Below are 15395 nucleotides of genomic sequence, written 5' to 3'. Positions count from 1 at the left end.
ACAACGTATTTCATTATAATAGTAAATTTTTAACAAACAGCAATTAGAGCTTCAGCTAAACATGTTGCCAAAAACTGTGAAGTCAGCTCGCACAGATTGAATTCTATAGTTTTTCAAATTAAAAAACTAATTAAAATCTCGCGGCCAAAGATTAGTAATTAACTGACGTTAAATAACATAAAAATTTATGGCAAAACCTAATATACAAAAAAAATCGATAGGTGTTAACCCAGTAAAATTGGGTCAAGTTAACGTCCTTCCCTAGAAAGACCAAAGTTAAGATCTTCCACTAAATTTAGAATAAAATTTGCCTTAACATAATTGCCATAACTAAGTTTTTTGTTTTTAGAAGCAAAACCTTGCAATGTGTTGCAATTTTTTGCCTTACCTTTGAAGTCTTTGCAGAGCTCAAAAAGTTTAGTCAGTGGGAAGTTAATCGTTTTCTATATTCGCTCGTCAAAAGTGGGCTTTGATATTCAGTGTAATTAGATCAATTTAGTGTTGAAGGCCTTACGAACAAATTTGTGATGGATATAAACCTTGTTTTTGCACAGAATTTTCTCACCATATTCAATATTGAGGCAAAAAAATTTAATCCTGCAACAATTGATATCCTTTCAAAAATACAGTAAATTTCAGACTTTTTTACACAATGGTATTGCAAAAGTATTAAAATTTTTGGAAGGCATTGGTTAAAAAGGTTCAAGAACAGATTTTGAGAGTGAATGTGTCAAACTATTTTAAAAAAACGATTTTCAAACATCGTAAGTTTTCTTCAAAAAATTGTATAAAATTCCATTATTAAGGTTAAATTCATTGGAAAAAAAATCGTTTCAATTTGTTGAACTTGTATCTCACTCAGACAAAAATCATCATCTCAACCAAGACTGAAAACTAGATTTGAATGCTTAAAAAAATCTGCATATTTCAATAATGAGTTAATCAAAATGTTTTTAACTTTGAGTTCTTTGAATAAAATTGATTTGAAAGTCTGATATTTCAATCTCATTTTAAACATTTTTTTTCGAATTAGTTTTGTTCAAGTTTTCAGAGACATTACACACTACTCTTACACACTAGAATTTAAAAGCTGTCGGGAAATTCAGGGCGTCAACTGATACGAGCAGTCTTGCTTTAGATGCTGCCAAATGCGTGATATTAACAGAGCGTTGAATTGGAGTTATTTTTACAGTTATTAGAAGACCTAGCTACTATGAGCTAGATTTAATGTGGGGACAACAAGGTTGTTGCCAAATTTGAAGTCTTTCGAATCATTATACTTTACGAAACCATCCAAAACTCAAATTCCTTGATCAAATTTATGTCCAAAAAATGAGCTGACACATAAAAAAAATAAGTCTGCTCGTATATCAGGGCAAAGCACTGGAATTCTGATTGCTTTTTAAGGCCTATTTTAAAAAATTTTGGTTGAATAAAAAAAACGATTTTTTTTTCTTTTTTCAAAAAAAATTATCTAATGTTAACTAATAATAACTACAAAGGTATTTTATACCGTCGTGTATTCTAATAATACGACCAAACGACCAAAATGGTGTGAAAAATTCCGTCAAAAGCGCTGATATAAAGAAAGTCGAAAAGCGACTGAATAAAATACCACCCCAAGCCTGAATAGTCCGCACTTTCTTCAAAAGTCAGAACAATAAATTCCGTCATTTGCTTGTCCAGGGTTCGAGCGGGCGGAGTTTACTAAATTTTTGATCAACCAATCGGTTTCTTGGGCTCTCCCTAAACGTTAAATAGTTCCGTATGGAAACAATTTAAAATAATTAGCACAATTGTGGGCAGTTTTTTGGTGGTTTTGGTACAAAATATCTTCCGAAGCTACATTTGCATCTGATTTGCGCTAACAATTATACACAATTGAAGCAATAGCTTAAATATACGCTTTTGAGTTCGACTACAAATGGATGAAACTAACTAGTACCATACCATAGGTTGTTGAATTCTCTTGCTTAGTAGATTACTTTTTTCCAAAGACGCCAAATGGTCTCAGACATAATCCTTAATTCTGGCTCAAATCCCCGCCCCTATTGATACTTTTATCTGCAGTGCATATCATTGCATTTTTGATATAACCTTACAAGAGAGCTAGCAGTCGGCATCTGTTGCGAGTAGAGTTACCCCAGAACATCACAATTATATGCTCGCGTGTACCTCGAATAAACCAATAGGCAAAAGCTGTTGAATCAACCTTGCCATCCGATCCCCACCCTAAGTGGACTACCGTACAACTTCCTCCTAGCCATATCTAATGATTTTTACAAAAATTTTGGATAAAATATAGAATCATTTCGAAAAAAAAACGCCCAAATTAAGGTGGCTGATAGTAAGTATTTAAGATTTGCATTTGCATTTGAATACTTATTAATCGCCGAAATAAACGTTTTCATTAGTTTTCTCTAAAATAAAACAGTTATTTGAATCAGCTTTGCTATAATTAAATATAATTTTTCAGAAATTAACTTTGAGTGTAGCCTGGATTGGTTTAATTAACAGTTTTTTTTTTATAAGGAGTGAGAAAATTTATTTTGACTTTGACATAATTTGTCGCAACATCCTTAAGACTTATTGGAACTAGATATTTTTGTTTTATTTAGACTATGGCAATCAAATAGAAAGCTTTCAAAAAATTAGCATACCTTTTAGTTTCATTGGGGTTTTCAAGCGTGAAATTCCTTTTTTTGTTAAAAATAGGTCTGCACTTTGGGTCGATTTCACCTCCGGTTAAAAATAGAGTTTTGGTTTCTATATCGAGTTCTAATCACAGTCTTCATTCAAAAAACCTTTTAAGACTTCCATTTAGAACAATTAAAAGAGTGTGAAAGAAATTTAAGTTCAGCATTTCTGCTTCAAAAGTTGCCAAGTGCACCATGCATATTTCAAGTAATGGAAAAAATACATGACAGAGCTACAAGCTAGTTTATTGAGCAACTATCGAATTATGTAGTTAAAACTTTAGCGTTGCAATTCTTCATTGCCGATAGAATTACTGGTAGCATGAGTAAGCCGACTTCGCCCACTACCAATTTCAGCATCCCACTCCCTCAAAAAATATGTCCAACAAGTAAGAGTCTCCATTAAGACTTTTATTTCGATAGAGAGTACCAAGTAAGAGCCAGATTTATGGTGACCAATTTTTTTCAGAGCTAATTTGTAGCTAACTTTTTTGCTAACAGTGCAAAATTTAACAAACTGAGTCCAAAATTTTTATTAAATCAAATTAATTAACCATTTGTTCCACTTCAAAATTTTGTTTCTTCAAAGATTTGCCTGTCATGCAAGTATTTGTGTTGATTCAAAGATTTTATTATTTGTCAGTAGAATCCAGAACTTGTCTTGGATTCTACAATATGACATCATATTTCACAAATCATAATAAACTAAAAACAAGACTACTCGTATCAGGGCGAAGCCCTGAATGTTCCGACTGCCTTTTAAGGTTTTATGGAGCAGTATTATCATTAAAAAATTAAATGTAAGAAAAAATAAAATGAAATTTTTTTTTCTAAAATTTGATTTTTTTTTTGTGAAAACCATCCCCCCACACGCCATACAAAGTATAAAACGATAGATTTCACTCCTTGTAACAAATCAATTATGGCAAATAAGCTTCTTTCAACCAATTTGGAACAATTTTAAGACGGATTAACTCTCCGCTCACGCGTTAATAGCGCTAAATATATCGCGCGTTAATTGTCCCAAATTGGCCAGAATGGCAATCTTTAAACCCTCATAACTTAACGAAAAATAATCACAGGTGAAATATCTTTTCAAATTTGAGCTCAGGACAACAATACCTTTCGAATGATATAAAAAATTCCGTCAAAAATGGCTAGTTAAAAAGTCGATATTTGTCTGAAGAAAAAAAACCCGCCCCGAGCACAAATATTCCGTTACTTTCGTATCGAAAGTCGGAACAATAAACTTATTCAAATCATTTGTCCTGATGCGGATTTTAAAATGGTCTGTCGAATGATTTATTTATACTCAAAACATTTACAATTCAAACGCAGAAATATCAGTTTTGATCTCTCAGATTGTTTTTCTATGGTATTTTAAGCTAATTTACGTGCTGTGAAACCAGATTGAATAACTGTTGGCTTATTAATTTTACTTAATTACTTAATTGCAACTATCATCGATAATTTTGACCTATCGCGCAGTCAAATAAATTTAAATTGAACAAGACTGCTCGTATCAGGGCGAAGCCCTGAATGTTCCGACTGCCTTTTAAGGTTTATGAAGCAGCAGTAATAGCATAGAAAATTAAAAGAAATAAAATGAATGAAAATTTTTTTTTCTAAAAATTGAAATTTTTTGAGAAAATCATCCCCCCACACGCCATATTAAGTACAAAAAGATAGATTTCGTTCCATGTAACAAATCAATTATGGCACATAAGCTTCTTTTAACCAATTTGGAGCGATTTATAAGACGGATTAAATCTCCGCTTACGCGTTAATAGCGCGATTTATATCGCGCGTTAATTGTCCCAAATTGGTAAAAATGGCCAAAATGGCAATCTTTAAACCCTCATAACTTTACGAAAAATGATCAAAAGTGAAATATCTTTTCAAATTTGAGCTCAGGACAACAATACCTTTCGAATGATATAAAAAAATTCCGTCAAAAATGGCTAGTTAAAAAGTCGAAATTTGTCTGAAGAAAAAAAAACCCACCCCGAGCACAAATATTCCGTTACTTTCGTATCGAAAGTCGGAACAATAAGACAATACCGTGGAGCAGGATAACAGAAAACCTATATTTGGTTCTGGGTTTGCTCTTAGCCAACCAAAATAACTCAAAAGCAATTTATTTGCTTCATATTTTTTGTGTTTTCTTCTGAAAAGTTTGTTTCCCATATAAATAGCCAAAAAAGTTTCCAGAAAAAAGGAAGTGAAAAAAACTGCAACATTATGGGAAACTTTACCAAAAACCTTAAGCTTTATCATCATTTAGATTAAATTCTCGTACGATTATTGTGGCCGGGTTTGGGTCAAGGCACGAGACGATGATTGGATTTTGCATTGAATTTTAAAATAGTTTCAGCGAATTTTAAAAAAAACATTTGAAAAATCAGAAAAATTCCAGGCTTCTATTAAGATCGGTGATCATTTGGCAAAGTTTCCATTACACACAGAAAAGACCTGATTCAACAAACTGTAGATATTTTTGCAAATGCAAAGATGTATCAGACAATGATAATTAGTCATGGTCATGCCAAGCAAAAACATTTGCAATACAAAAATCTAGGTCATTACTCAAATTTGAAATTAATTACTGTTTGATATATTACAAGAGTGACATACTTGAACATCTCCTCGCAGACCCTAGGACGAAAATCAAATTTGACGTGACCAAAAACAAATGAATTTAGATGTCGATGCAAAATAACAAAAATGGAAAATTTGACGTAATTGTTTCGTTAACGTGTGTAAAATTTGTTTACAAACTATAATTAATTTTCGCTGACTACAAATAATTTTCGTTCGAGATTTCTTAAATCCGAATCAATCGTTTTCACATGTCGTAATTTTATAATTTATGCATTTAAAAAATATTTTTTAATTTTTGGATTATCGTTTAATAAATCATTTATATTAAATATTTTGATATGGAAAAAGATTTTAAATCCTGTTTGTAATTGTGAAAAAATACTTCAAGCAATAACTTTTATTAGATCTTTGCTTTTTGTCCAAAATGTTAGTTTTGCAGAAGAAATTAACGTCTAAATTCCGTTTTATTGGAGCCGTCTAATTTGTTTGTCGTCGAATTTCCTAGCTGTCAAAAAATAAACAAAATTTTATCAAATAAAAACAATTTTCAATTGCAATAACGTTAAACAGATCAAACAAGCGTATAATCGTGCAACTCAATTTTTTTTAAAAGAATTGAGAATGGGATAAACTGAGTTATTGGGTTGATGAAATAAGCGATCATGATGTTATATCAATGGTTTGAAAAATTATGCAAAAATCAAGCATATGAACAAATATCTGAAAAACAACAAAAGATAATTTGTGCATGAACATCTTTATTTGAAAATTACTGGATTAAAAATAAAAAAGAGCCTTGCAAAAAATAAAAGCATCAGAAAAAAATGTCCACCTTCATATTTCTTAAAAGTGCGCCCGGTCTTTTTAGTAAGCTCAATTATGATAATTAAAATGTTTTTTAGAATCATAGCATTGAAACAATCTTCGCACTCTCTCATACTCTAGAGGTCAAAATGTTTTTTTTTGCAATTTATAGTCTAGCCCGCACTCAAAAAAAAAAGAAAAAATAATTGACTATACTATAATATTAATCGTAGTTTTAGCAAAATTATAATTAAAATTAAGCGCCAATTATAGATGTTTACACCATAATGGTATAATCCATTACAATGTTAGATTTTTGATTGTTGATTATAATTTTTGCGAAAACCTTTTATAATCTCTTATAAAATATTATAATAGATTATAATCACTTTTTCTACCAAAATCTTATCTCACAAAAAGGTCAAATATAATGGATTATAATTTAATTATTTAGCATAAAAGCACAGTAAAATCAAATTTAAAATAAGTTTAAGCTATAAACAGGGGCGGATCTAGAATTTTCTTGAAGGGAGCGGATTTTCAAAAAACTTTCGAAAATTCTATCGATCTTTTTTTAATACGACCAAATAGTTTTTCCGAGCTCTCTCAAAGCACTGAAAAGACCCTTTCAAAACATTAAAAGGCAAAGTTGTAAAAAAAACTGGCCAAAAAATGCATTTTTTTCACTGGCGGTCTCGCGACAAAATAACAAAAATCATGAACTATGTTAAAAAATCCGTAGCAAGTTGAAAAACTTTTACTCATTTGCACCACACTCGATTATGCAATAAGATAAGACACAACAAAAAAAATTTTCTGACACGTTTTTTTGTTCGTTCTTGCGACTTCATATGTGGCCGATTATCCTTAAGCAGTACCCGTAAACCTGTAGATTTTAAAACTAAACATTATGTTCTACTATGTTTTACCTGGCATTTATCTTTTTGAGGCTACCGAATTTTGAATTGATACAAGCCATAGAACGAAAACTTGGTCTATCAGCTGCAAAAATTTAGCCGTTTAATTGCTTCTCATACAATGATAAGTTAACCAAATAAATAAAATAAAGCAAAATAAAAATCATGCAAAATAATATAAAGCTAAATAAAATTAGCAAAATAAAAACCCGGTTTCCGGATTTTTAAAACACTTTTTGGCCGGTTGATTGTTTAGCAATGCGCCCTTTTATGTTTGATATTTTGACATCAACGATCTTCAAACAGATATCACTCGAAGACCCCTAAAATCAATGAAACTTTTAGCAAATTTTTATACGAAAATGTGTTACTACACTTTGCGAAATCTGTTTTCACCAGCTGAGACCGTTTTTTGGCTTAATTTGAGTTTTCGCACCACACCCAATTAGATTAATTTTTCTGTCAAAAGTCAAACTGATCAAATACAATAATTCTTAAAACCAAAAACAGTTTTTATAGTTTTTCGGCCTTAAAACAGCCATGGAATTGAACAGTTGCTGTGTTTGCAGAAAAACTAAATGAGAACAAATTTATGAAAATACTCTGGTTGTTCAGATTCGAACAGAACTTAATCAAGAAACTGATTGTAATATAATTATGATCCTTAGAAAAAAATTAAAATTTACTTGATTAATTGTTTTATTTTACATTATATTAACAAAACATTTCGAGGTAGCTAAAAAAAACTTTGACATAAACTGCAGTTTGATGTTTTAGTTAACCTGGATAGTGCAATTCTCTTCATAATTGGGTTGAATTCTAAATCAAGTTAGCAAAAAAGTCAAGACCGCTATAGAAAATTTAATATTTACGCGCTGCAATAACATGAATTTTGTGAAGAAAACTGAAATTATACTGCAAAAGGCTAATTTTCATGCAATATTTTTCAAAAAAAAATCTATACAGTTCAGGAAAACTAAGAAATTTCTACAAAACGCTGAATTAGGGGAAAAATGAGTCCAACAAAAAGGCCGTTTTTTTTAAATTGTCCAGGCGTTTAAAACGGAATGAAATGGAACTAAGGAGCGATAATTTCCCGCATGATCTTAAGAACCAATTCTCAAAGTTTGCAATGATTAGTTTGCAGAAAAAATTTATAAAATCAAGCGCTAATACGTTAGCATTTGAGCTGTACAGGTATGAAAATTTGGCAGTGGATTTCACTGATAATGTTTAATCCTTTGTATCTAATCTCGAAAACATCAGCTCTACAATTTAGATTCAGTCAAGCAAAACTGTGGAATTTAATGACAAAATTCTGGAATCTTCTGATAAATTCTAGAGCCCAGTAAGCAAATTTCCCTTTGAATTTGTTGACTTTTCAAGAAATTCGGCTCAACGGCTAAAAACGCTTTTGACGCTGGCTTTCAAAACAAAAAAAACTGTGGTTAGAAATTTGTGTATTCGATATTTTCCAATAGAATACAGATACACAAACCGCTAACTCAACTTAAAGATGTTTCTCTGGTTTTCAGACGAGAGCGAGCACATTTTTGTGCTCTGTTATAAAACCGAGTTTGGCGTCGTAATAAAAAAAAGTTGACACAAAATTTCAAAAGTTTCAGATCCACCCCTTGTTTTAGTCATTGTTTCGATTATCTCGGTGTCAAAAAAACTGCTATTTGAACTAATTTATCAGCTCGAGGATGGATAACAAGGTTTGGACCAACTGAACACTCTCCCTCAAAACCAATTTAAGAAGATGATTGTTCACTTAGTTGAAAGTAATATTTTTCGACCAGCCAGATCATAAAAAGACAAAAATTAAGTGTTTTATAATTTGAAAGTGCAAAATTTTTTTAAAAAAGCTGAAATCGTTAATAGTTTTTTTTTGTTTTACCGGGACCAAAAATGTTCTTGAAATTTTGTCGGAACAATAAGTAAAACTTGCACAGCAATTGGTAGATATTTTTTTTTCATATCATTTTCAATATGAATCATTCATATTGAAAAGTACTGCAAGTATTATGAATCAAGTTGATGCAAGTATTATGAATCATTCCGACACAATTTTTTCATTGAAACTTTCAATACTTTTCAATTTTTTAGTTGAAATCATTAAGCACTCCATGAACATTACAGTTTCTTGGGGCAAGTTAGTTCTCTGTTTTTTCAGCCACTCTGTTAGTTCTCTGTTTTTCAGGAAAACTAATTGGGGCATTGACAGCACTTTGGTCTTTCTGAGGCTTTACAGAGAGCACTTGAGGCACGCCGAGTGTTATCTTACTAAAACCATTCAGTCTTGATTCGCATTCCGAAAAAAAGCTTGAAAATATCTCATTCTCGTATAAATTTGTCTTAAAATTTCGCAAAGGTTGATTGGATGTTTTTGTCCAATAATTAATTAAAGAAAAGCATATAAAATTTTCGAAAGAGAGTTTTCTCTGGATTTTTAAATTAGATTTAAAAAAAACCATATAAACACTTTGCTAGAAAATTTTGTGCTAATTTTATATTCTGTTCTCATTTATATTTCACCTTTTTTTGATTTTTTTTCTGCCTCTACAGTTGTTTTTTTTTGTGTTTTCAGTCAGAATTTGATGTATTTTAAACTAAGTTCAAAATCAGGAAAGATATCTCACCAAAATGACCTTAAGTTCTCAATGGTATGTTTCATTGCCTTCTTTTTGTCAAAGTCAACAACTTTTTTTACACGGCGGCAAAAGCGTGGCAGGGAAAAGGAAAAGAGCCTTCTTCTGAAAGTGCTCAGTTGTCTTTTGCAGCAGTCAAATGCGATGGAGCGAGTGCTATTTGACTAGGGTACGTGGCTGAGTCGAGAGGTAATTTGGTAATTTGGAAGCCATCAAATTCTTTTTAATTTGCGCAACTCTATCCTTTTATTTTCAGCCACTTTAAGCCTTTCTCTGCAGACAAGCAAATTTTAAACCCTGTCTACGCGTTTTTTGTTTGCTCCGTAAATTATCCATTTTTTAGAACTAGAAAAAGGTTTTCGAAAAAATGGCTAATGTGTGATGGTTGACATTTGCCTTCATTTCAAACTGTTTTTGGGCTTTGCTATTGAATGAACAGAATCTTTTTTAATTAAATACCTTCGGGTTTCAGTTTCTGCGAGAATTGAAAGCCTATTTAAATTCCTCAGGATAGCGATGTTCTCAGGAAAAGCTTGTCTCCTTTTGCCCGTGAAGTTTGGAGTAGCATAACGTGTAAACATCTATCTGCATCCGCTTTTTTGTTCGCTTTTAGCACTCCTTAATTATTCCAAAGCGCAGGTCTCCCTTCGAAATAAGCTGCGATGTTCTAATGTATTTGTCGAGCAAATTCCCTTGAAACCGGAAATTCCCCTCTTTTGCCCGCTCCCCCGGGAACAAAAAAGACAAGCGAGTAGCCCCATGTTAAGCTGCACCGGTAGGCTTCTGCCCTTAACTAGTATTATTACCTCTATCGAGTAATAACTAACCACAGTTTTGCTCGTTACCAGTTCCCTTACTATTCACATACTTATTACAACACTAGAATAAGCACCGTCTCTGCCTGCGTGTTTTACTGCAACTGAAAATTATCAGCCGAGAAGGAGGAAAGGTCGAAAAAAAAACTAAAAAGTAAAATACTGGTTAAAAAGTCTGCGAATTCCAGCAGTTACTGATTTCATTTGCCTTTTTCGAAGTTAGGCCTGAATGAAAAGTTGTTCAATTGCTCTCCGAATAATTGGGCTCAGAATTCCTCGAGAATACTTCACTGGTATATCAAATGAGGCAACTAGTAGTGTAGAATTTCCACTCTGCTCTGAAATAAAATCGCCCTTCCTGCTTTTTAAGCCAGCCTCGAAGTCAGTTTTTCCCCTAATTTTCACGATTTTTTGTCTCTTTCTTTTTAGTGGTTATTTATACCGCACGTAGTAATAATATCTCGGCGTAACGGTGTAATAACATGGCGTGTTGGTGATGTTCTAAGTACTAACTAGCTAATACACGACAATGAGCAACCCGCCCCTTTTTCCAGACACTTCGAAGAAAGGGCAAAAATAGAACTTCTCATTAAAATTACCATTCCGTTTTTCTTCAATTATTCCTTCTTATTGTTCAATTGCAGCATTTGCATTATAATTTATAAATGCAGTTTTATTATTCTGAGTTCCAGTTGCTGAGTTGTAAGAAGACTGCAGAAAAGCTCTCTCCCCGTCCCTTTTGTTGGTTTTATTCGTTTACTTTGCAGCAGTAGCATACCGGTCTTTCCCAGTTATTTTCCCATTTACCACATGCTTATGTCACTTAGCGAGACTGACATGCTGGGTATATGTTCAGTTTCTAGACGACAACCCTCCCCCATTTTTCTGTGAGACCCCGTGACGTGCAAGCAGCACAATCAAATTCTGCTGCAGCGCACTTAACCGTACTACTGTTCTCTCAGCCGCTGACCGGGGAAACAAGTTGCAAATTAATTCATTCATTCAGTCACGAATCAGTCGAAATAAAACCCTTCAGCGAGGTTTCAAATTGCGTAATTATAATAGCACTCAGGGCCAATTGGCTTTTCATTATTCAGTTCTCTTGTGTAGTTTATCTTGTTTCAACTGATTTATTTCCTCGTTTTATTTCATAGATAACGACATCCAAGTGGTAATAGCCTTTATTGTTTGCATGAAAAAAAAAATAGCTACACACATGGCACTCGATAAAAGTTACACGTCGATTGACAAAAAAAAGCATTTTTTCATTCTAGCCCCGCGATTAAGTAACCAAAATGATTGCACCACCATTTTGGGGAATATAATTGACATGGGTAATAGGCATAGCCAACAATTTTCTCTATTTATTGACAATTGTTGTTGGTGAAAAATGATTGAAAACGAACAATTGTTTGCTTCTGAGTCTAAAAATCATATTTCATACCGAACGGTTTCAAAAGCAAATATTGCGCATCGTTGTATTAAATACAAAAGTTAAACAGAAATAATGCAAATAATGCAACTTTAGGGGAGAAATTCTACTATGGGTTTAGCATGCTGGTGTGCGTGAGCAGACTTTTTATACTTTTTGAAACCATTTCACCAATTCATGTTATTAAAAAAAAGTTTGGCAATGATTTTTGAACCACTTGGTGTTCGGCTCATATTAAATTTTTTTTCCGCTTTTCCGTTAATTGAATATTTTGGAGGACGTTTCCCAGCTAAAAGTAGAAAATTGAGGACTTTTATAACAGCCACTCGACATAAAAAATTTTTTTTCGACAACTCTCAAATAGTTAGATAGTACAAAGTTTTTTTCAGAAAAAGTCAAGACTATTTTTTTCACGAAAAGCCAGTGTTATTTTTGTACAATGAACAAATGAATTGAATCAAATATGAAAAAAAGTTTTATCTGCTATCATTTTAAAAAAAACTGTGAGGTTTGAAAATGGCCAGTTTGGCCGTTATGCACTATTTTATGTGTGCTTTTTTCAAAAAAAAATTGTATGCTGATGAAAGAGTATCGCGAACTATTCAAGCGTAACTGCAAAATATCACGTTCTCGAAGTTATTCCGAATGGCTTTGAAGCAATCTAAGTGGTCTTATTAGTTCCCGATACAATTCAGCTCAGTAGCACTTGTTATTATGTTTTGGCTGTTGACGGGGAAAACAAGCATTTTTCAAAATTAAAGATAATAAAAAAAAATTTTGTCAAAAACTATACGAGACCAGTGAAAAAAAATTGAAAGATTTGGGGATTTGCTCCCAAACAAGAGGTCTTGCTTCTTTTTCAAACTGTTTTTTTAAAAAAATTTGTGGTTTCTGCGCTATTTGCACTGCAATTATCCTATTTTATTAATCCGACAATTTTTGAAGAAAATGACGGAATGTTTGTGCTATTGTTTTTTCTCCGGGCGAATTTTGACTTTTTACCTAGCTTCTTTTGATAATGTATGTAAACATCATTCTAAAAAAAATCGATTTCTTGAGCGGAAAATCATCTGTGATCATTTTTGTAAAGTAATGAGGATTTAAAGATTGCCAGTTTGGGATAATAATTAACACTTGATATATTTATTGCTAATAAAGCTTATGCGGAGATTTAATTCGTCTTAGAAATTGCTCCTATTTTGACTGAGGCAATTTTTTGTTCTATAGAACATTTTGCTTCTTGTAAAATATATCACTTTGTTTTTTAAATAGCTTGTGGGGGATGATTTTAAGAAAAACCTCAACAAAAATTCAAATTTTTTTTTCTTTTTTGTAAGTTTTATCAATTATTTTTAACCACTTCATGGAAAAATAAAAACCCATCGGAAATCTCAGAGCTTGGCTTTGTTATTTTGTTGTCCAGTACAGTTCGCAATTGCTTATTTGCTTAATTATAAGTATATCCCGCTTGACCACTTATGGTTATTATGGAAGGATTATAAAACATACAATAACTCTTTAACCTGGTCAGTTTAACTTTTGAAAAATAGAATAAGCTTAAGTTTTGAGTTTGCTGTTTTTTAATCATGATATGCAACATCGTATTATCTTGAAAAAGCAACAAAACATTTTTTCAGGTAAAATCTATTATAAACTTTAAATTTAGTTGCTGCATCTTGAAGCAAAGATCTTTTTCATGAAATATGCAGATAAACATAGTCATACAGTTGCTGTGCAAGTAGCACAGATTGTTCCGAACACACGCATAAAAAACTCAAAAACTTTTCAAATCAACGTTTTCTGTGATGCAAAAACTATGCGACCTTGTAGAAAGTCAATGATATGAGTACAATCGACATCATGTCTTCAAAATTTATTTAACAAACATAAAAATGAAAAATTTTAGAAAAACTCAATTTTTGCACTTTTGTTATTTATTTTTTGTTGCTAGATGAATTTTTCAAAACGGATTTTTTTTAGAAAAAACTAAGCTAAGTTTTGCACTATTTGAATGAAACGCGTTCTGTTCTAAGAAATACTAGACCGCTTCCTCTGCTCAAAGTTAGATTATTTTTACGGAAATTCTGATAGGTTTCTCTCGACTCTGGGAAACTATTGTCCAAATTAAGACTGAAAAAGCTATTAATTGATCTATCACTCGATGATTATTCAAGCTTTTTTTGTGGAACTCAAAAAAATGAATTACACTGGAAGACGATTTTCCCTCTCACATTCAGTGGTCGGACCTCATATTCTTCCTAACATTCAACAAAAAACAGTTTCATTAGTTCCATAATAATCATTCTACAATAAAGCAAGATCCAAAAGATATTCCAGTTGTGATAATCCAGATAATCCAGTTATGATACAGTTTAAAAATTACAGTTTAGAATTGAAATCCAGTTAAACATTTATGAATATATATATAGTCAACAGAACAAGCATTTATGAAATAGTAACAAAAAATTGATTGCTTTTCAAAACGAGAAAAGTTAAATCTCATTTTTTATTATATCGATTTTTTTCGAATTTTGCTTTTTTGGAAGATATAATTGCTTTTCGTCTCTCAAAAAACCTTAACTCATACAAAGAATAATTAATTAATAATCAAATTTAACAAGTTTATGAAATACTTAATAGTCTTAACACTATCAAATGTCAAGCTATAAAGCAGAAACTGAGCTCAGTATCCATTTCACACCTGTTAGAAACCATACCATTTGTTATTGTGAACCATTAGAAAAGATTTTCGAATTTCGATTTCTGTTCGTTTTTTGTTTCAACAAAAGACCACTCAATCGTTACGACGCCAAACTCAGTTGTAAAACTAAGCACGTAATTGTGCTTTTACGCGTCTGGGTTCCACAGAGATATCTTTTGCGTGTTTTGGAGCCTTTTAAAACTGAATTACACAAAGAAATGATGCCTACATGAAAAACCCAGAGGTTATTTTTTTAAGTGGATTTCGGACACAACCTTGTTTTGGCCGTTGAAAAGGTTTCCGTTAAATCTTGCTAGATTTCAAAATTTAGTCAGTGGATTCCGTAGTAAGTTTTTTTTTTTTTTTACCAGATTCCACTAATTGTCAGTGAGTTCGACAATACATTTAATTCTTTCGTCCTTGGATTCCACAAACATACTTAGTAAACTATAAAGTAAAGAAATGAAAAACAAAAAAACCAAATGCGGAATCCACAGACAAACAGTGATATCCTGTGCCACTCCGCTTCAGTTTATTCCGACTAGTAAAAGGCATTTGTGTGTGAAATCCTAAACAAACTTGCTTTAGCATTTGTCTCTAAACTTCGCAATGTCACTGGATTCCAATTTTTTGCTCGCTGGCCTTTTTTGCTCGCTGGATTCCAATTTTTTGCTTCAACATTTGTCTTCCGCTTTCATCAGAATTTTGACTTAACTTTTTTTGGAATTTGCAAAATTTAACACTATTTATGCGGATCCCAGGGGCAATGAATGCGGAA

The 15395-nt window shown here is 32.1% G+C and overlaps 2 protein-coding genes across 7 annotated transcripts in view; one reads left to right on the top strand and one right to left on the bottom strand.

The window, feature by feature from the left end:
• The window catches only part of LOC134840648 (uncharacterized), a 74263-nt gene that overhangs the window by 21132 nt on the left and 37736 nt on the right, over window positions 1-15395 (top strand). Inside the window, exon 1 of one of the 6 annotated variants that reach the window (XM_063856607.1) lies at window positions 10468-11655. The exons of the other annotated variants lie outside the window; for them this stretch is intronic. The gene's annotated coding sequence lies outside the window, so the exon portion shown is untranslated. Of the gene's footprint in view, window positions 1-10467; window positions 11656-15395 lie in introns of those variants that run through there. 6 annotated transcript variants of the gene reach the window in all.
• The window catches only part of LOC134840652 (pre-mRNA-splicing factor ISY1 homolog), a 360405-nt gene that overhangs the window by 314253 nt on the left and 30757 nt on the right, over window positions 1-15395 (bottom strand). The gene's annotated exons all lie outside the window — the stretch shown is intronic.

The sequence above is a fragment of the Symsagittifera roscoffensis genome, chromosome 2 (genome assembly GCF_963678635.1).
Source record: "Symsagittifera roscoffensis chromosome 2, txSymRosc1.1, whole genome shotgun sequence".
Classification (NCBI taxonomy): Eukaryota; Metazoa; Xenacoelomorpha; order Acoela; family Convolutidae; genus Symsagittifera; species Symsagittifera roscoffensis.
The sequence above is the reverse complement of the archived record's forward strand: the minus strand, read 5'-3'. Positions and strand labels throughout refer to the sequence as shown.